Genomic DNA, 22,438 nt, shown 5'->3' with positions numbered 1-22,438 from the left:
AACCGTCTCCATGAAGCTGGGCTACGGTCCCGCACACCGTTAGGCCGTCTTCCGCTCACGCCCCAACATCGTGCAGCCCGCCTCCAGTGGTGTCGCGACAGGCGTGAATGGAGGGACGAATGGAGACGTGTCGTCTTCAGCGATGAGAGTCGCTTCTGCCTTGGTGCCAATGATGGTCGTATGCGTGTTTGGCGCCGTGCAGGTGAGCGCCACAATCAGGACTGCATACGACCGAGGCACACAGGGCCAACACCCGGCATCATGGTGTGGGGAGCGATCTCCTACACTGGCCGTACACCACTGGTGATCGTCGAGGGGACACTGAATAGTGCACGGTACATCCAAACCGTCATCGAACCCATCGTTCTACCATTCCTAGACCGGCAAGGGAACTTGCTGTTCCAACAGGACAATGCACGTCCGCATGTATCCCGTGCCACCCAACGTGCTCTAGAAGATGTAAGTCAACTACCCTGGCCAGCAAGATCTCCGGATCTGTCCCCCATTGAGCATGTTTGGGACTGGATGAAGCGTCGTCTCACGCGGTCTGCACGTCCAGCACGAACGCTGGTCCAACTGAGGCGCCAGGTGGAAATGGCATGGCAAGCCGTTCCACAGGACTACATCCAGCATCTCTACGATCGTCTCCATGGGAGAATAGCAGCCTGCATTGCTGCGAAAGGTGGATATACACTGTACTAGTGCCGACATTGTGCATGCTCTGTTGCCTGTGTCTATGTGCCTGTGGTTCTGTCAGTGTGATCATGTGATGTATCTGACCCCAGGAATGTGTCAATAAAGTTTCCCCTTCCTGGGACAATGAATTCACGGTGTTCTTATTTCAATTTCCAGGAGTGTAGCTTTGCTCTACTACTTCATTTAGATGAGGAAGGGCATCCAAGCCACAATGAGCACCTTAAGCTAGAAACCACTGGTTTCGGAGTAAGTACCAAACAAGAGGAAAGTTCTTCTCTCAGGTGATAATCAGGAAGAGGTGTGGACCAGTTGTTTCGGAAGAAATTAGGAGGTGACTACCAAGTGGAGAATATAGTTTCTTTGTGCAAAAATGTTTGAAACTAGTATATGGATTCAGTAGTGGATGGAGCACGAAAAAATATTTACAACACTGAGAGTCATTTTATAGATAGCTTCCGCAATAGGCCACACACAGATAGAGTATCTTCCTGTTTTGAGGTGTCACGTCTATCCTGGTTCTTGAGCTCTGCGAATTGGGTCAACTTGGATTTAGAACATCTGCTTCCGTAAGTTACAGAGTCAAAGGTTTGGTTTTCGTTGATGGTATCAGCAACGGGGACTTTACAGGGCATGTCCTTAATCGCAGTGGAAAAGAGAGATTGTTTGGGTTGATAGCAGAATCTTTAAGGAGTGACACTCATAGGGACACCCCATATTAACTACTGTGACCATAGCACTGTTTTAGCGTAAACTCGGATTTTAGGTTGCCGATATTTAAAAAGAAAATACAACTAAAAATTTTGAGCTTAAATTAAATGAAGGAAAAAAGGAGATTAAAGTGAACTTATTAGATCTGAATGTTAGAGGGTGGCACCACTTTAAAACTGTTCATACCCATTCTGCCAGGTATTTACTGGCTGCATCTGCATCCAGTGATTGTTTGTAAATCGCGTGATCATACAATGACGGGTATAAGCGCCGTCCACCACATTTATGTTGAGGGTCAACGATCAGTCCCTGCACCATGGGTCGATTCCGTGCGGATCACTAACAGTTACGATAGTGAGGTGTTGGGTAACTAGATTCTCTGAACGCACGTCCTGAAAATTACGTGCTACGCTACACAAAAACTGAAGCTCATGAACTGCTTTTCCTAAACTGACTGGCGTCGTAGTTCCATTTCAGACATGCATGCGTAGTGTAATGACTGGCCAAAACTTAATCAGCCCTTCCTCCCCCTAGCATTGCAGATTGTTGACGATGGTCCTAGATATGCGAGTGGCTCGAAGACTGTTATCTCTTCCTCTGCACGGTGTGTGGTTTTCAGTGGATACAGAAGCGAGGAACTGTTCATGAAGAGAGAATTTAGATATTAATTTATTCTACACTTAATATCAAATACTAAAAATAGCACATAACTTGGCTGTTGTGGTTGCAGCGTCAGTTGCTAATAGTAGATTTGAATGTACAAATACGAGGGTTGGAACTTAAATAGTGGCAACTATTTATTCACAGCCGCTACAAAAGAGTTACGTGTCTCCAACTGTTACTATCCTTCAAAGTAGTCACCAGCGTTGTGTAGAACCCGTCGCCAGCTATGTGGAACGCGTAGTATACCGTTAGCAGAGCCTGTCCTGTTGATGGTGCGAATGGAGCAGTCTACTGCCTGTCGAATCTCTGTAACAGTTCCGAAGCGAATGCCACGAAGTGGTTCCTTCATCTTCGGAATCAAACCATAGTCACAAGAACTTAAGTCCGGGGAGTATGGTGGATGGTACAGTACTTCAGTCTCATCGATAGAACAGAGCAGCCACAGCTTGCGCTGCATGCGCCCGCGCATTGGTGTGCAAAATGATGGGTGGGTTGCGCAGAAAGTGTCGCCGCTTCTTTCGCAAACCTGGCCGCAGGTGATGCTCCAAAAATGAGCAGTAATACTGTGCATTGGCGGTTTGCCGTGGAGGAACGTAATGCGTTAGGATAACACCATCACAGGTGTATACGAGAAGCACCATAACTTTCACCATACTGGAGGTCTGACGCACTTTCGACTTTCACGGCGACCCATAATGACACCATTCGTTGGATTGGCGTTTCATTTTTGGCTCGTACGATGTGGCCATGTCTCATCCAGTGTTACGATATGGCGTAAAAAAGCCACTTCTTCGCGTTCATAGCGCTCCAAGTGCGTGTGAGCAGCGTCGTAACGCATCCATTTCTGCATTTGCGTCATGTGGAACCCATCGTGTTGCAATTTTTCGCATGCCCAGCCGTTCCTTCAGGCTGTGAAGCACAGTCGTATGCGCTAATCCGGTTTCGTGGACGAGCTCTAGAATCGTATGACGTCGATCACTGTCCACTAACGCGGCAACAACATGCATTACTTCTTCAGAGACGATAGGACGACCCGCCCGATGCATGTCTGCCACAGTTGGCCGACCTTCGTTGAAGGCTTTTACCCAACGTTCTACTGTTCTCTACGGCAGTAATGATTCCCCGCACGCCTCTTGAGGACCCTGATGACACTGTCGTGCTGTACGACCTCTGACACATTCAATCTTGTTCCAACTCCGTTGCCTGTTTCTAAAACATAGTGACACGTTACGTTAGACCGCTCGCTCCCAAGTGACTGTGTTTCCCTCGATTGTGCGCACGCCGGTGACGTGGGACGAGCGAGTCCATTTGCTCGGAGGTAGGTATGTCAACAACGTGTGCTATCAGCGACAATAGTAGATTCCATTGCATAGTGTCTCCACAGCAGTGTCGCCACTAATTACGTTCCATTGGACAAATATGTTATACTAGAACTAACATGTGATTACATTTTCACGCAATTTGGGTGCATAGATCGTGAGAAATCAGTACCCAGAACAACCACCTCTGGCCGTAATAACGGCCTTGGTACGCCTGGACATTGAGTCGAAGAGAGTTTGGATGGCGTGTACAGGTACAGCTGCCCACGCAGCTTCAACACAATACCACAGTTCATCAAGAGTAGTGATTGGTGTATTGTGACGAGCCAGTTGCTCGGCCACACTTGACCAAACGTTTTCAATTGGTGAGAGATCTGGAGAATGTGCTGGCCAGTGTAGCAGTCGAACATTTCCTGTATCCAGAAAGGCCCGTACAGGACCTGCAACATGTGGTCGTGCATTATCCTGCTTAAATGTAGGGTTTCGCAGAGATCGAATGAAAGGTAGAGCCACGGGTCGTAACACATCTGAAATGTAACGTCCACTGTAAAAATTGCCGTCAATGAGAACAAGAGGTGACCGAGACGTGTACCCAATGGCACCCCATACCGTCACGCCGGGTGATACGCCAGTATGGCGATGACGAATACACGCTTCCAATGTGCGTTCACCGCAATGTCGCCAAACTCGGTTGCGACCATCATGATGCTGTACACAGAACCTGGATTCATCCGAAAAATGGCGTTCGTGCACCCAGGTTCATCGTTGAGTACACCATCGCAGGCGCTCCTGTCTGTGATGCAGCGTCAAGGGTAATCGCAGCCATGGTCCCCCCCTGCGGGTCCGGGGATTAGAATAGGCCCGAGGTATTCCTGCCTGTCGTAAGAGGCGACTAAAAGGAGTCCATCCCCCTCACGGGGGTAGTTAGCGCCTGCGTCCGGAGACGGACGGTTCCACGACCTATAATTGTGGTCTTTTTGGTTTTTCACTTCTCGTTTCTTCCTTCCTTTGGTTGGTTCCTTTCTTTGCTCTTCTCCACCTCACAGTCTTTCTTACTCTTTCCCTTGACTTCTTCTCCTTGCCTCCTCATTGCCTTCTTTTCCTTGCCTTCTCATTGCCTTCTTTTCCTTGCCTTCTCATTGCCTTCTTTTCCTTGCCTTCTCATTGCCTTCTTTTCCTTGCCTTCTCATTGCCTTCTTCTCCTTGCCTTCTCATTGCCTTCTTCTCCTTGCCTTCTCTGGTCTCCGCCTCGGCGTTTGAGACAGTCTGTCCTCTCTCCCTCTCTCTCTTCTTTTTCCTCTTCTTCCTTCCTCCCTGTGCGTGTCTGAAGGCCAACCCACGCGTTCGCACGCGTAGCCGGTGACGGGGTAACGCGTAATTCCCCGCCCTGGGTAGACATGTAAGGCATGCGCGTACCCCCTGGTAAAGGCCAGGCCCGGGGAGGGGTGATTGCCTGAGCTGATACCTTCTGACCATGCCGATTGGTCCCTCCGTCTGTTTCTCGGGAGGTGTGACCTGAGGTGTAAACATTCACCTAAGGCGGGAGTGCCCTCTGAGAGGGTCCCCACAAGGAAGGAGCGCGACATCGGAGACGCTGGCAATCATGGGGGATTCCTCCGCAATGGATTCCACTCCATCTCTCTCGACTTCTGCTCAAAAACGGAAACGTGACCAGCCACCAGTGACAAAAGTACTACCGCCTGCCCCACAGTTCCTCGTCGTTTCTCGATCTGAGGACGGAAAGGATTTTTCCTCTGTCAACCCTTTCTTTATCCAGAAGGGCGTAGATGCCATAGCCGGATCTGTCAAATCTTGTACCAGGTTGCGTAACGGTACCTTATTACTAGAAACTGAGAGTGCCTTTCAGGCACAAAAACTGCTTCGGGCCACACTCCTGTACACGTTCCCTGTCCGGGTGGAGGCCCACCGAACTTTGAATTCGTCTCGTGGTGTAGTCTATACTAGCTCCCTCGACGGATTGACTGACGAGGAGATTCAATCTTTCCTCGCTGAGCAGGGCGTGACGGCTGTCCATAGGGTCATGAAAAAGGTCAACAATGACCTTGTACCGATCCGGACACTTTTCTTGACCTTCGATAGTGTTAAGCTACCATCGCGCATCAAGGCGGGCTACGAGGTTATTTCTGTTCGCCCCTATGTCCCGACACCTACGCGCTGCTACCAGTGTCAGCGTTTCAATCACACTCGACAGTCTTGTTCCAATGTGGCTAAATGTGTCACTTGTGGCAGGGATGCCCATGAGGGTGACTGTCCACCTCCGTCTCCTCGTTGTGTGAACTGTCAGGGTGACCATGCCGCATCCTCCCGCGACTGTGCTGTCTATAAGGAAGAACGCTGTATCCAAGAAATTCGGGTCAAAGAGAAAGTGTCCACCTCGGCTGCTCGCAAGCTATTGGCTAGTAGGAAGCCCGCGCTGCTCCCAGCGGGGAAATACAGTACTGTCCTCGCCTATCCTCGGACTACCAGGGAGGTGGCAACCCAGACATGCGATCTGACCTTCAGCATCACGGTTGTCCGTTCGGCCAGTGCTAAGATCGCGCATTCCACGTCTCCTCTTCCTCCCATCACCCCACAGACACAAGCCTCTTCATCAGCTTCTGCTAAGACGAAGACCCCGAAGTCAGATGCACGGGCCTTCAAGAAGGAACCATCCCGTGCAGACTTCCTAAGTACCTCGACCTCCCAGCCTTCGACCGGTACTTCCACCAAACGTCCTTCCAAGAAGGCTCATAGGAAGCACAGTTCTCCTTCTCCGCCACGGCGCATTTCTTCTCCTGCGCCACCCAGCGGTTGCCGCCCCAGGCCGTCATCCGTTTCGCCTGGCCGCCCCGCTGGTAGCCGAACATCTGGCCGTTCACCGGCGGAGGAAGCTCCCACTCCCGGCCATCCTCCCAAGATGGCCGATGAACCTATAGACCCAATGGACGATGACTGTCCGCCTACCGATAGCGGCGGCAGTGCTCGCTCGAAGCCAGGCCCTCAGCGGTCTTCGAGGTGACCCCTTCTTTCATCTTCCTTTTCTTACGATGGCACTTGTTCACAGGAATATTCGCAGCATTCGCTCCAACCGAGAGGACTTGAAGTTGCTGCTCCGCTTGCACCGTCCGCTCGTCGTAGCCCTCCAGGAAACGAAGCTACGCCCATGCGATCAAATTGCCTTGGCACACTACACCTCTGTGCGTTTTGACCTACCCTCTGTGGTAGGTATCCCAGCTCATGGAGGGGTTATGTTGCTGGTCCGGGATGATATTTACTACGATCCCATCACGTTGCACACCGGCCTGCAGGCAGTTGCCATCCGTGTTACTCTCCCCACTTTTCCATTTTCCATTTGTACCGTTTACACTCCATCGTCATCTGCCGTTACCAGGACAGACACGATGCAACTTATTGCTCAGCTACCTGCACCATTTTTGTTAACTGGAGACTTCAATGCCCACCATCCCCTTTGGGGCTCTCCAGCATCCTGCCCGAGGGGCTCCCTGTTAGCAGACCTTTTCAACCAGCTCAATCTTGTCTGCCTCAATACTGGCGCCCCTACTTTTCTTTCGGACACATCTCACACCTATTCTCATTTAGACTTCTCTATATGTACTCCCCAGCGGTTTGAGTGGTATGCACTTTCTGATACATATTCGAGCGACCACTTCCCGTGTGTTATCCATCTCCTGCAGCATACCCCCTTTCCGTGCTCCTCTAGTTGGACCATCTCCAAGGCAGACTGGGGGCTCTTCTCTTCCAGGGCGACCTTTCAGGATCAAACCTTCACAAGCTGCGATCGTCAGGTCGCACACCTCACGGAAGTCATTCTCGCTGCTGCTGAATATTCCATCCCTCACCCTACTTCTTCTCCACGTCGCGTACCGGTCCACTGGTGGTCCGCAGCATGTAGAGACGCTTTACGTGCTCGTCGACGTGCTTTACGCACCTTTAAACGCCACCCTACAGTAGCGAATTGTATCAATTATAAACGATTACGTGCTCAGTGTCGTCGTATTATTAAAGAAAGCAAGAAAGCCAGCTGGGCTGCTTTCACAAGCACCTTCAACAGTTTTACTCCTTCTTCTGTTGTCTGGGGTAGCCTGCGCCGGCTATTTGGCACTAAGGTCCACTCACCAGTTTCTGGCTTGACGGTCGCGAATGACGTCCTTGTGGCCCCTGAGGATGTCTCCAATGCCTTCGGCCGCTTTTTCGCCGAGGTTTCGAGCTCCGCTCATTACCACCCTGCCTTCCTCCCCCGCAAACAGGCAGAGGAGGCTAGGCCACCTAACTTCCGCTCCTCGAATCGTGAAAGTTACAATGCCCCATTCACTATGCGGGAACTCGAAAACGCACTTGGCCGATCACGGTCCTCCGCTCCAGGGCCTGATTCTATTCATATTCAGATGCTGAAGAACCTTTCTCCTGCGGGTAAAGGTTTTCTTCTTCGTACATACAATCGCATCTGGATTGAGGGACATGTTCCCGCATGCTGGCGCGAGTCTATTGTTGTCCCGATTCCTAAGCCGGGGAAGGACAAGCACTTGCCTTCCAGTTATCGACCTATCTCGCTTACCAGCTGTGTCTGTAAAGTGATGGAGCGAATGGTTAACTCTCGATTGGTTTGGCTGCTCGAGTCTCGACGCCTACTTACCAATGTACAATGTGGATTTCGTAGGCGCCGCTCTGCTGTTGACCATCTGGTTACCTTGTCGACCTTCATTATGAATAACTTCTTGCAGAAGCGCCCGACCGCGGCTGTGTTCTTTGATTTGGAAAAGGCTTACGACACCTGTTGGAGGGCGGGCATTCTCCGCACCATGTATACATGGGGCCTTCGCGGTCGCCTCCCTCTTTTTATTCGTTCCTTTTTAATGGATCGACAGTTCAGGGTACGTGTGGGTTCTGTCCTGTCAGACACCTTTCGCCAGGAGAATGGGGTGCCACAGGGCTCAGTTTTGAGCGTCGCTCTCTTCGCCATCGCGATCAATCCAATAATGGATTGCCTCGCAGCTGATGTATCAGGCTCCCTTTTCGTGGGCGATTTTACCATCTATTGCAGCGCGCAGTGTACACGTGTCCTGGAGTGCTGTCTTCAGCGTTCTCTTGACCGTCTTTCCTCCTGGAGTGTCGCCAATGGCTTCCGTTTTTCTGCCGAGAAGACGGTCTGTATTAACTTCTGGCGCTACAAAGAGTTTCTCCCACCGTCCTTACGACTCGGTCCCGTTGTTCTCCCAGTCGTGGAGACAACCAAATTTTTAGGCCCTACATTTGACAGGAAACTTAGCTGGTCTCCACACGTATCATATTTGGCCGCCCGTTGTACCCGTTCTTTAAATGTCCTCCGTGTTCTCAGTGGTATGTCGTGGGGAGCGCATCGAACCGTCCTACTTCGTCTCTATCGGTCGATCGTCCGGTCCAAGCTGGATTATGTGAGCTTCGTATACTCCTCTGCACGGCCATCCATCTTACGCCGCCTCAACTCCATACAACATCGGGGTTTACGACTTGCGATCGGAGCATTTTATACTAGTCCCGTAGAGAGTCTTCATGCTGACGCTGGCGAATTGCCACTCACCTACCGGCGCGATATACTGCTTTGTCGGTATGCCTGTCGGCTACTGTCAATGCCCGACCATCCGTATTATCGTCCTTTTTTGATGACTCTCTCGACCGTCAATACGGGTTGTATGTCTCTGCCCTGCTACCCCCTGGAGTTCGCTTTCGTCGCCTCCTTCAACACCTTAATTTTTCACTCTCTGCAACCTTTCGAGTGGGCGAGAGCCACACGCCACCTTGGCTCCAGGCTCAGGTCCGCGTTCACCTTGACCTCAGCTCGCTCCCAAAAGAGGTTACCCCCGGTTCGGTCTACCACTCCCGTTTTGTGGCACTTCGTTCGAAGTTCATCAACATGACTTTCATTTATACAGATGGCTCTAAGACCAATGACGGGGTCGGGTGTTCTTTTATTGTCGGGGCACAAAGTTTCAAATACCGGCTCCATGGCCATTGTTCGGTCTTCACTGCTGAGCTCTTTGCCCTCCACCAGGCTGTTCTTTACATCTGCCGCCACCGACATTCTGCTTATGTCATCTGCTCCGATTCCCCGAGCGCCATCCAGAGCCTCAGTGATCCGTATCCGGTTCACCCTTTCGTGCACCGGATCCAACGCTCTCTTCAGCAGCTGGTGGACGTCGGTTCTCCGGTTAGCTTTATGTGGATCCCTGGCCATGTCGGTATCCCTGGGAACGAAGCTGCAGATGCTGCGGCCAAGGCTGCGGTCCTCCAGCCTCGGACAGCTTCTTGTTGTGTCCCTTCGTCAGATTTTAGCAGGGTTATTTGTCGGCGCATTTTATCGCTGTGGCATGCCGATTGGGCTGCCCTTACAGCCAACAAGCTTCGGGCCTTGAAACCTCTTCCCGTGGCTTGGACGTCCTCCTCACGCCCTTCTCGGCGGGAGGAGGTAGTTTTGGCCCGGTTAAGAATTGGACACTGCTGGTTCAGCCATCGCCATCTGCTGACGGCTGCGCCGGCACCGTTCTGCCCATGTGGGCAATTGCTGACGGTCCGCCACATTTTAATGTCCTGTCCGGATTTTAACGCACTGCGTCTCGATCTTAACCTGCCATGTACTTTAGATGCCGTTTTAGCGGATGACCCACGAGCAGCTGCTCGTGTTCTTCGTTTTATCAATTTGACAAACCTCACTAAGGACATTTGATGATGCTATTTTTTAATCCTATGCCTGTCAGTCTGTCTTTTATCGTGTTTTCCCTTTTAGTTGTTGTTTTACACTTGTGCCTCGCTGGTCATTCCTAACGTCGTCAGGGCGCTAATGACCATTGAAGTTGTGCGCCCTAAAACCACAAAAAAAAAAAGCAGCCATGGTCTCCGAGCTGATAGTCCATGCTGCTGCAAACGTCGTCGAACTGTTCGTGCAGATGGTTGTTGTCTTGCAAACGTCCCCATCTGCTGACTCAGGGATCGAGACGTGGCTGCACGATCCGTTACAGCCATTGAGATAAGATGCCTGTCATCTCGACTGCTAGTGATACGAGGCCGTTGTGATGCAGCACGGCGTTCCGTATTATCCTCTTGAACCCACCGATTCCATTTCTGCTAACAGTAATTGGATCTCGACCAACGCGAGCACCAATATCGCGATACGATAAACCGCAGTCGCGATAGGCTAGACTCTGACCTTTATCAAAGTTGGAAACTTGATGGTACGCGTTTCTCCTCTTTACACGAGGCATCGCAACACTTCACGAGGCAACGCCAGTCAACTGCTGTTTGTGTATGAGAATTCGATTGGTAAAGTTCCTCATGTGAGCACGTTGCCAACCTTGTGTGAATGCTCTGAAAAGCTAATCATTTGCATATCACAGCATCTTCTTCCTGTCTGTTAAATTTCGCGTCTGTAGCACGTCATCTTGTTGTTGTAGCAATTTTAATGGCGAGTAGTATATATTCGGTTTAATTTCGCGTCTGTAGCACGTCATCTTGGTGTTGTAACAATTTTAATGGCCAGTAGTATATATATATAAATCTTTCAGTCTTCAATGCAATATCTATTCCGAAGATGTCGAGCCCTGGCCACTATAAAAGTCTGTAAATGTTATTCAAGTGGCAGACACACAAAATTGGCTCTGACCACGAGTGTCCGACTTTAAGTGGACCCGGCACCGGCTGATACCGCAGTAACAAAACGCAGTACGTTGGTGTCGACGGTGAGTGTTCTTGATAGACATGGGTGTCGTCAGGAGTGCCCCAGGAAAGTGTGACAGGACTGCTATTGTTCTCTTTATACATAAATGATCTGACAGGTAGGGTGAGCAACAATTTACGGCTGTTTGATGATGTAGTGGGGCACGGGTAGGTGCCGTCATTGAGTGACTGTAGGAGTATGCAAGAGGACTTATATAGAATTTCTAGTTAGTGAGATGAATGGCAGCTTGCCGTGTGTATACAGGGTGGTCCATTTACACTGACCGGGCCAAATATATCACGAAAAAACTACAAAGAACGAAACTCGTCTAGCTTGAAGGGGCAAACCAGATGGCGCTATGTTTGGCCCGCTAGATAGCGCTGCCATAGGTCAAACGGATATCAACAGTTTTTTTTAAATAGGAACCCCTAATTTTTTAATACAAATTCGTGTAGCACGTTAAGAAATATGAATGTTTTAGTTGGACCACTTTTTTCGATTTGTGATAGTGCTGTAATAGTCAAAAAACGTATAAGTACGTGGTATCACGAAACATTCCGCCAGTGCGGACGGTATTTGCTTTGTGATAAATTACCCGTGTTAAAATGGACCGTTTACCAATTGCGGAAAAGGTCGATATCGTGTTGATGCATGGCTATTGTGATCAAAATGCCCAACGGGCGTGTGCTATGTATGCTGCTCCTTGTCCTGGACGACGACATCCAAGTGTCCGGACCGTTCGCCGTATAGTTACGATTTTTAAGGAAACAGGAAGTGTTCAGCCACAGCAACAGCCACAAGACCTGCAACAAATGATGCCCAAGTAGGCGTTTTAGCTGCTATCGCGGCTAATACGCACATCAGTAGCAGACAAACTGCGCGAGAAGCGGGAATCTCAAAAACGTCGGTGTTCAGAATACTACATCAACATCGATCGCAACCGTACCATATTTCTATGCACCAAGAATTGCATGGTTACGACTCTGAACGTCGTGTACAGTTCTGTCACTGCACGCAAGAGAAATTACGGGACGATGACAGATTTTTTGCACTCGTTCTATTTAGCGACGAAGCGTCATTCACCAACAGCGGTAACGTAAACCGGCATAATATGCACTATTGGCTGCGACAAGTGGAACATCACCTATCTTGGCGGGTTAATGTATGGTGCGGCGTTGTGGAAGGATAATTATTCCCCACATGATCGAAACACATCTGAAATGTAACGTTCAGTGTTCAAAGTGCCGTCAATGCGAACAAGAGGTGACAGACGTGTAACCAATGGCACCCCGCCCCATCACGTCGGGTCATACGCCAGTATGGCGATGACGAATACACGCGATCACCACCATGTCGCCAAACACGGATGCGACCATCGTGACGCTGTAAACAGAACCTGGATTCATCCGAATAAATGATGTTTTGCCATTCGTGCACCCTGGGTAGCCGTTCAGTCCAGCATCGCAGGCGCTCCTGTCTGTGATGCAGCGTCAAGTGTAACCGCAGACACGGTCTCAGAGCTGATAGTCCATGCTGCTGAAAACGTCGTCCAACTGTTCGTGCAGATGGTTGTTGTCTTGAAAACGTCCCATCTGTTGACTCAGGGATCGAGACGTGGCTGCACGATCCGTTACAGCCATGCGGATAAGATGCCTGTCATCTCGACTGGTAGTGATACGAGGCCGTTGGGACCCCGCTGTTCGTTCCGTATTACCCTCCTGAACCCACCGAGTCCATATTCTGCTAACAATTATTGGATCTTGACCAACGCGAGCAGCAATGTCGCGATACGATAAACCGCAATCGCGATAGGCTACAATCCGACCTTTATCAAAGTCGCATTTCTCCTCCTTACACGAGGCAACAGAATAACGTTTCACCTGGCAACGTCAGTCAACTGCTGTTTGTGTATGAGAAATCAGTTGGAAACTTTCCTCATGTCAGCACGTTGTAGGTGTCGCCACCTGCGCCAACCTTGTGTGAATGCTCTGAGAAGCTAATCATTTGCATATCACAGCATCTTCTTCCTGTCGGTTAAATTTCGCGTCTGTAGTACGTCATCTTCGTGGTGTAGCAATTTTAATGGCCAGTAGTATAGTAAATATTCGCTGAATACGGCGTATCCATCCAATGTGCTATTGACATGTAAATACCATTCGACGATTTCGCAATGCAACACTAATAGGAACGGAAAGACTAGTATCGTCGAATCAAGCGAATGTGAATTATGTATTCCTTCGAAGAACAAGTCGACGTGCTTCTCATTTATGGAGAATGCCAACGAAATTCAGTGAGAGCCACAGACTTACATGCCGAAGAATATCCTCAACGTACTCACCCTACGCGTCGTGCATTTAAATATGTGTATGATAAATTGAGGATAATTGCATATTTTACGTAGCGGAAACATACCCAGAAAGGAAAGATACTAAAGAGGAAACGCAAATTAGTAGTCTTGCCACTGTGGTTCGATATCATTGTGTTAGTTCGCGTCAGATCGCAAGGGAATCTGGCATGAGCCAGAGTAGTGTTGATCGTGTTCTATATCGCCATAAATATCATCCCTACCATATCAGTCTCCACTAAGAACTAACTGGTGCGGATTGTATGCGTCACGTTGAATTCTGCCGATGGGCTCAACTTCAGATTCCGAGGGATGACACATATATTAATTTGATTTTATTTACTGACGAGGCTGCATTCACGAATGATGGAAATGTTGATTTGCATAACATGCACTATTGGGCAACTGAAAATCCCTGTTGGCTGCAGCAAGTTGCACACAAAATCCGTGGTCGGTGAATGTATGGTGTGGGACTCCGGAGAACAGAATTATAGGCCCCTATTTCATTCAAGGAAATCTTAATGCTAAGAAGTACACCACATTCCTGTAAGAGATATTAGGTTTGTTATTGGAAGAAATATCTTTAGTAACAAGAAACTGAATGTGGTATCAACACGATAGGTGTCGGATACATTTTAGATGATGGCTAGAAGTGAGTTGCAGAGACAATTCCCAAATCGTTGTATTGGACGTGGAGGAGATGTGTCGTGGCCGCCTCGTTCTCCAGACTTGACGCCCCTGGATTTTTTCTTTTGGGGATTCGTAAAAGACGTTGTTTGCAAAGACGTTCAAACTACACTTAAATATATACGAGAGAGAGTTGTCAGAGCAAGTGCTTCGATAAGTGCCGATGTGATAACGAATACCACTCTCTCCACGATAAGAACATTGCAGTACTGCATTGATACCAATGGTCATCACATCTAACACCTCCTGCAGGTGGACGTTCGTGCCACCTTTGTTACCTTCGTTGACCTTCAAAGACCTTACTGTCTGAATTCGTCACGATAGCTGGTACCAGAAAATAAGTACCAAGCTATAGCATCCCATTTTAAAAAAAAGTTGTTTCCTGAAGTTAACCATTAAGCCGAAAACTAGCTTGAAATAGAAAAAAAATCAGTTGAACGAAAACAGTGTACTTGTTATTCAATCTTAAACATGTAACGTACAGTATTCTCGGGTGCTAGGAGCAATCCTTTACACATTTCTGTGTCCTTATGGCAACAATTACGAAAAGTTTTCCGACTGAAGATACCTTTCCCTATGCACAGTAGCTTATGCCGTATCAGACAAACAAATGTAAACAATAGTGTGAAATTCAGGAAGACTATGGCGCGATGAGAATATTAGGCGGCACAGGATCACATCACATATTGTCAATTACTCGAAGCACCACGCCCATCTGAATAATACACCAGTAACTTAGGCCACGCAGTGCCTGATGTTTATTAACATAGCAGAAGTACTGGATGTAGTAGTGTTCAAGTTAGCGTACCAAATCAGCCCCTTGCTGGATACGAGTATAGTATCGTATTTTTCCTGTAAGGAAACTCAATAACCTTTAATACCTATTAGTTCACACTGTAAGACATCTCCACGTGCGGATTAAGCTGCCAATGCAGTTGAGCAATGGTATAGTCCAGAATACCAAACCAGTGTTATTCGCCAGACAATTACTTTAATAAGCCAGTACTACACGTACACCGGGACATCACAGTGTGACCGCACAGGCCTCCACCACTCGACTTCGCACTACTCGCGCAGTCCTTTACTTCACGACTCCCAGTGGTACCACCAGCGCGGGCCGTGGAGCGCATAATTCGCAGATGCACCACTCATCGGCCCGCGGCAGAGGGTCACGTGACCGCCTGTTCCACAGAATTTAAAGCTCTACAAACCACCAGTTGTAGCGGCTGACTAATAACGAAATAGTCCACGGGTGAGACCCAATTCCTGTGTCCAAGACCGCAATGTGCAGATGTAACTTCACTGGACACAATATTAGTCACCCGTGATTTTTCAGCTTCTTTCCTCGTACATAATGTTGAAGTAGTTCACGGTTGAACGGCCGGTTGTCAGTGTCTAAAGGGAACAGTATTTCACGCAATATTGGCAGAGAGTATCTCGCACTACTGCTTTCGTATTCCACTCGCAAACAGAGAGAAAGAAAAGATAAGATATGCTTCCAAATGGGCGTTGATTCCTTGTCTTGGCGGTCTTTTCGCGAGATGGATGTCGGTGTCAGTATGATCGTACTGTTATCAGTCGTGAATGTCTGTTCTCTAACGATTCTCAACAATCTCTCGTGAAAAGATCGTCTTATTACTTCCAGGAGTTCCCATTTGATTTCATGGAGCATTTCCATAGCAACTGCGTGTTGTTAGAACCTACCTTGCTTAGACGTCTTCCTTTAATCCGTCGTGGTAGGGATTCCAAACACTCGGGCAGTACTCAAGAATGGGTGTTCTGAACCCGATCTCCTTCATAGCCGAGCGTCTTTTTCCTATAATTTTCCCAATAAATCAAAGCCAATTATTATTCTTCCCTGCAACCACCCTTACGTGCTCTCTCTGATTCATATCGCTTTGCAACGTTAGGCCTATATATTTCTGTAGTTTAGTGCAAGAACAACCAGTGTCAAAAATCTAATTTGTGAGAACTAAGCATTGAAATTTAGAGTTTCAGTGCCATTAATACCCTGTCATATTTTTGGCACTAGTAAATTTGATTATAAATGCTATTATTTGTACTGTCTAAAAGGTCTTTATCACTTTCCTTAATTATAATTTTTGACGATTGTTTTTGTAGTGAATTATTTTCAGTAATTTTTAGATACTGATTGTTTTTATGACATTTTTTAATTACGAAACACGCCTCTTCTTGCTGTTTTAGGTAATAAAATAAACTCAGGTACTCATGTAATTAAAGTTTTTGCATGTTCTAATTTCATTCTTATCCTCTTAAATGGATATAAAGCGAAAAAATTTTAGCTAATGTAATATGTTACAATATTTGAAGGCATTATCTGCGTGGAGTCGTCAGTGTGTGTAGCAGTCCACGGTACAGAAAGACGAAAAAAACTCTTTAAAATTCAAATAACACGTAATTTTCACGCTGTAACGTTATTCAGTATCTCTTTCATATGGTAAGTACACTTGTTGGACAGTTTGGTAACAGGTTCTGGGAAAACTCCCCACTCTGTGCATATGTGAAGAGCGATAACAACTGTAGGTATTTGATCTTTTGTGCAGATAATCGTATAGGTATCGAGTAAATGGGTAGCAAGTCATGATTAACCAGATAATTCCGTCTTCTTGTTAGATTTACTATCTTAAATGTCTTCTGCGGGTCGAAAGAAAATTTATACTACACGTTCCCAAGTGAATCACGCCCGTATTGTAGCCATTATACCTTTAGCCAGGGAACTGACTCTCGTAAAATCGTTTTGTTTTCTACTAAGATAACATGGACGAAGAAGTTCACAGAAACCAAGGAAATCTCTTTCTTCAAGTTAGACTACATGTATCGGTGGTTTCTGTAGGTGTATCTATTTCCGCAGTTGTATTCTTTTTTATTTTTTCGGTAGCTACATGAATGGAGTTAGCCTTCCTGTGAATGTGACAAGGTTCGAGGTACTTTAATAACGTCCAACTTCATACTATAGAACTTTTCCGCATGAAATATGAGTGACTGGGATAACTGAAAAGGTAATATTCCTGTTCTGGCAACTAAACTTATTGATGTCAACAACTTCTTGAGCTAATCTGAGCATCTGCCTGCGAAGCTATACATTTCCTCCACCACCAGCAATAGTTTCGTTCTACATACAATACTACGTAGATGCATGCTTGTTAGTTTCAGAGTAAACAATAAGTTGAGAATCCACACCGATTGTTTATAGAGAGCTATCCCATAGTATAAAAGGGATGCTGGTAAACGAATTCGCAGATCAAAACACAGGAAATAAGTTCGTAGATTTTTCTGTACTTTTCTCTTTGTCGCCAACGGACTTGCTGAAGTGGTAACACCGGTTCCCGTCAGATCACCGAAGTTAAGCGCTGTCGGGCAGGGCTAGCACTTGGATGGGTGACCATCCGGTCTGCCGAGTGCTGTTGGCAAGCGGGTTGCACTCAGCCCTTGTGAGGCAAACTGAGGAGCTACTTGATTGAGAAGTAGCGGCTCCGGTCTCGGAAACGGCCGGGAGAGCGGTGTGGTGACCACATGCTCCTTCATATCCGCATCCAGTGATGAGGATGACACGGCGGCCGGTCGGTACCGTTGGGCCTTCATGGCCTGTTCGAGAGGAGTTTTCTCTTTGTTGATCTTCTTCTGCGCATAGCTAGAGCCCGATAAAATTAAATGAACTGCCTTTTGTTCTTCTACTTTAGTTTTTTCTCCCTCGTTATTGACATTGGCTGTTGTGTTGGTGAAAAACTATGGAAGATCCTGATGTGTTGGCAAATGTGCCAACACCTTGTAGATAGAGGAGGCCTAAATGCACGCTATAATCTAACGCAGACGGGCGTGAGGTCTGGAACAGGATACGTTATGAATGCTATAAAGAAAAGTACGTAGCTGTTGGAATACTTAACTTTAATCCATCATTTGTATACAGCATTCTTGATGATACAAGTGAGACTCTCTATAGAAATGGTTAATGGCGCCTTGCTAGGTCGTAGCCACGGACTTAGCTGAAGGCTATTCTAACTATCTCTCGGCAAATGAGAGAAAGGCTTCGTCAGTGTAGTCGCTAGCAAAGTCGTCGTACAACTGGGACGAGTGCTAGTACGTCTCTATAGACCTGCCGTGTGGTGGCGCTCGGTCTGCAATTACTGACAGTGGCGACACGCGGGTCCGACATGTGCTAATGGACCGCGGCCGATTTAAAGCTACCACCTAGCAAGTGTGGTGTCTGGCGGTGACACCACAGATCCTTCAGTGTATACACCTGCTATTGCTGCATGAAGTGCTTCCGTGTTTATGGTATGAGATTGGTTTTCCGGAAGTTAGAATTTGCTTATTCTTAGATATATAAAGGCTGTTCGCTTATTAACGTCCGATCGGTAGCGAAATGGAAGGCACAGGGGAAATCCGGTGAAGCTTCGTACGAAAACGTTATCTGTTGTCTCTAGTACGTCCATCGATCGCGTCACATTCCTCTTTTCAGTTCTGAGCGCACAGTGAGTGCGAAAGGTGCCTAAAAAATACTTTCTCCCACAAGTATGAGCAGCTGCTGAGCGGTTACTCCTGAATTCATGCAGCCCTCATAACGTAACTGCAATGCATTTATTTCCTCACAACCATTCTCAGCTGCACGCTACAGGCGCGATGTAGACGCTCCTGCTCCGTTTTAGATGGAAAGTGATCATCCACGAAACACCTCGGACTTACCTCCCTGTCAGTTTTATCTGTGCTGAAATGAACCGCTGGCTATCACAACAAAATTTTCGCACAGGCAACAAGCAACAGACTAGCGTACAGAAGTTGTGGAAAGCATTGATGGCTGCCTTCTATTCTGAGGATATATGAAAGCTGGTTCAACGCTATGACAGATATCTAAGTCGGAGCAGCAACTATGTAGAAAAGCAGCAACGGACAGATCATACCTTTGCGAAAGTAAAGAAAGTAAATTTTTTCACTCGAGGGAAGACTTGAACCAAGGACCTCTCGTTGCGCTGCTGCTCACGCTAACCACGCGACCACGGTGCTCCTGAGTTCACATTATCCTTGTTGTTGCCTATCTTGCGCACGAACTACTCGGTTTGTATATTTTGCCTATTTTTTTCATAGTTCCACACAACTTCTTCCTGTTTTCAGGATTAATCTGTGTTCAGGTTTTCAAGGCCTATCCACTGTGCCATATTATAACTAAATCTGAGGGGGGTGCGATGGGGAGGTTCCCTGGTTAGTACGACATGATTGGGTCCCTTTGTGACCGATTAACGGTACCGGGGGAGTCTGTCACTGCTGCTGTCACTGTGCAACGCGCCCCTCTGGAGCAGGACCGGTGTGGCGGCTGGACGGGGTGGGTGCCCGCAGCAGCGCCCAGTGGCCCACATTGCGGCGCGGCGAGAGTTGCCTTCCCGCGTCTTCCCACAGGACCGGGATCAATAGGAGCGGGCGGGGCGGAGCGGCCGCTATCGCCGCTGCCGCTGCCGCAGCTCAATGTAGCACGCCCTGCCCTGCCCTGCCCAGAGCAGAGCACACCAGCGGGGGCAGCGCCAGGCCGACTGCCGGACTCGCTGACACGGCAGGGAGGCGATCCGCCGGATGGCCTACACTCCGGCTGGAGTTGTACGCCTCGCCGACCTGCTAAGTGGCTGCTGATTAATAAACGTAACTCCCACATCCGGCCCATAGGATACAGTTACACACCCTCGCCTAATAAAGTTGCACTATCTCTTGCTAATTCTTGGTCCCGTCACATTAGTGTGCACACCGGCTACGTTCGACTTCAACGTGCGATAACCACTCACAGACGGCTAGTGGCAGCACAAGCAGTGGTGGGATATGTAAAGCGTATCGTGGGGAGGTGGGAAACACTGCAATCCTTCCGATGTAGAAACGGAGTGATTTATCTGACGTCCAAAAGGGCGCGAACATTGATTTCGGGCCAAGGATGGAAGCCTTTCCAAAACGGCGAAGTTTGTAAACTGTTCGCGTGCCGCTATAGTTAAAGTGTACCGTGCATGTGAGAAATCATCCACATGAGCACTAAAAGACATTCTCTAAGTTTCTGCTACACGACAAATCACACAAATCTAAATACCGTAAATTCAACTAAATACTTAGGCATTACAATTACGAATAAGCTAATCTGCGAGGGAAGACAGAACAAGTAGAAACATTAAAAATTAAAAAATAAAATAAAAAGTAGGTATTACATTCAGACACACACGACACACACGACACACACGACACACACGACACACACGACACACACGACACACACGACACACACGACACACACGACACACACGACACACACGACACACACGACACACACGACACACACGACACACACGACACACACGACACACACGACACACACGACACACACGACACACACGACACACACGACACACACGACACACACGACACATTCACACACAAAAATACAGATACGTATACCATGACCTAGTCACGAAAAAACAAATGTTCACGCACGTGCTCGTGTGTGTACACGCACGCACGCACACGCGCACACACACACGCACACGCACACGCACACGCACACAGAGACAGAGAGACAGAGAGAGAGGGGGGGGGGGAGGGAGATCACAGATATTACAAAAACATACTCAATAGTTGGCATAACATTAGACAACTGGCAACACCAACCAAAACATAACATCAAAAACAGTGTTGCGTTCCTAGTGTTCAAACGGCAGTTGTAAGATGACGAACAGCGCCAAAAATGGAACAGAAACGCAACGTGCAGAAACATCCACGAAATCTGTAAGTAGAACTTCAAGTTATTACTAGATCATGCAATAGGAAACTGTCAGAACTGTTCGTAACCTATATACAGGGTGAGTCACTAACTATTGCCACCAATAACAACTCCCAAAGTATGTTAGGAGCTGAAACGTTTGTGGGACAAAAGTTGCATGGGACAACGGGGGCTATAATATGACGTTGGTTTTTTGTTGCTTGGTGGGGTCGCTTCAGAGATATGAAGGTCAACTTTGTTTCTTAAAGTGGGGTGCTATAGTTTGATATTTTCTGACAGCGGCTATCGAGACGAATCCAATGATGTGTAACACTAGAGTCTTTGAAGGTCAACGAAGGTCACAAAGGTGGCATGAACGTCCATTTGCAGAAGGTGTTCGAAGAGCTGACAATGGGTATCAATGCAGTGCTGCAATATTCTTATCATATATTGAGTGGTATTCCTTATCACTTCGGCACTTATCGAACCACATGCTCTGACAATTCTCTCTCGTGCAAATAGTAAATATTCGCCGAATACGGCGTATCCATCTGACGTGCCATTGACATGTAAACACCTTTCGACGTCAAAAAAGGAAGTCACTCTTCAGGCTTTCCCGGCGGTCTAATGACAACTTGGGTTGTCGAACGTTCTGCCGGATACCGGCGTCGTACTTGCACGATTTTTCGGTAACGTAGCACCTTCATCAGGTGCGACGTTACCGAAATACCGTTCCAATACGATGCTGATATCTGGCAGAACGCCCGACAATCCAAGATGTCATAAGAAGGAAGCCCTTAGGTCTGAGCGAGGCCAGGGCCTTGCAGGTAGTGTTGAGCTAGGGGCAACAAGTGGCATCGCAGACAGACTGAGCAGTAAACTGCAGTCCGTCAGCAATGATAGTAAGTGGTCATTTTTTGGTGGACTCCGGAAGACATTACCGTTTTGCGTTCATGGAGATATATATTAGTGGGAGACTACATTTATCAATGCTTCTACATTAATAAATCGACTCTAGTAATTATTAGCCGTGGTTTTAAGACTTAGCAGGGTAAATTACTGTGATGCAACTTTTGTGCAACTTGGCTTCAAGTAGGCTTAATAATAGCAGACCTTATGACGCCGTTCTCATATCATTTTAAGCAGAGACAAGAATTTACAGAAATGATTTTGGCGCTATATTGTCAACTGAAGTGCTCAGACTGTTTCTTTGTTCTTCTTCCTCCTCTGAACCTCAAAGTTTAGGCACTTGTGCCTGATCCACCTTCATTTTTCACTGCCACCTCGTTCTGTCTTCCTACGACCCTCCTTGCTCTTGGCTGGTACAGCGTGGCCTGATGGGAGATTATCTCTGTAGTCATTCTTCGTAGGTGACTTCTCCATAACGTTTTATTTTCTTCAATCTGTTAATTTATATTATAGATACCTAATTCATTCCTAATATCTCCATTTATTATATAGTCCTACCTAGTGACACCTCTCACTTTCCTAAGAAATCTCATTTACACTGCTTACAGTTTACTTTTATCGCGTTTTTAGTGATCGGTGATTCACTTCCATACAAGAAT

General features: G+C 47.6%; 1 pseudogene; it reads left to right on the top strand.

The window, feature by feature from the left end:
• The first annotated feature begins 17,438 nt into the window (after positions 1 to 17,438).
• On the top strand, positions 17,439 to 17,556 carry LOC126102553 (5S ribosomal RNA; annotated as a pseudogene).
• The last annotated feature ends 4,882 nt before the right edge of the window (positions 17,557 to 22,438 follow it).

Source organism: Schistocerca cancellata, chromosome 9 (genome assembly GCF_023864275.1).
Source record: "Schistocerca cancellata isolate TAMUIC-IGC-003103 chromosome 9, iqSchCanc2.1, whole genome shotgun sequence".
In the NCBI taxonomy this organism is placed as follows: Eukaryota; Metazoa; Arthropoda; class Insecta; order Orthoptera; family Acrididae; genus Schistocerca; species Schistocerca cancellata.
This window is presented reverse-complemented; position numbering and strand designations above follow the sequence as displayed.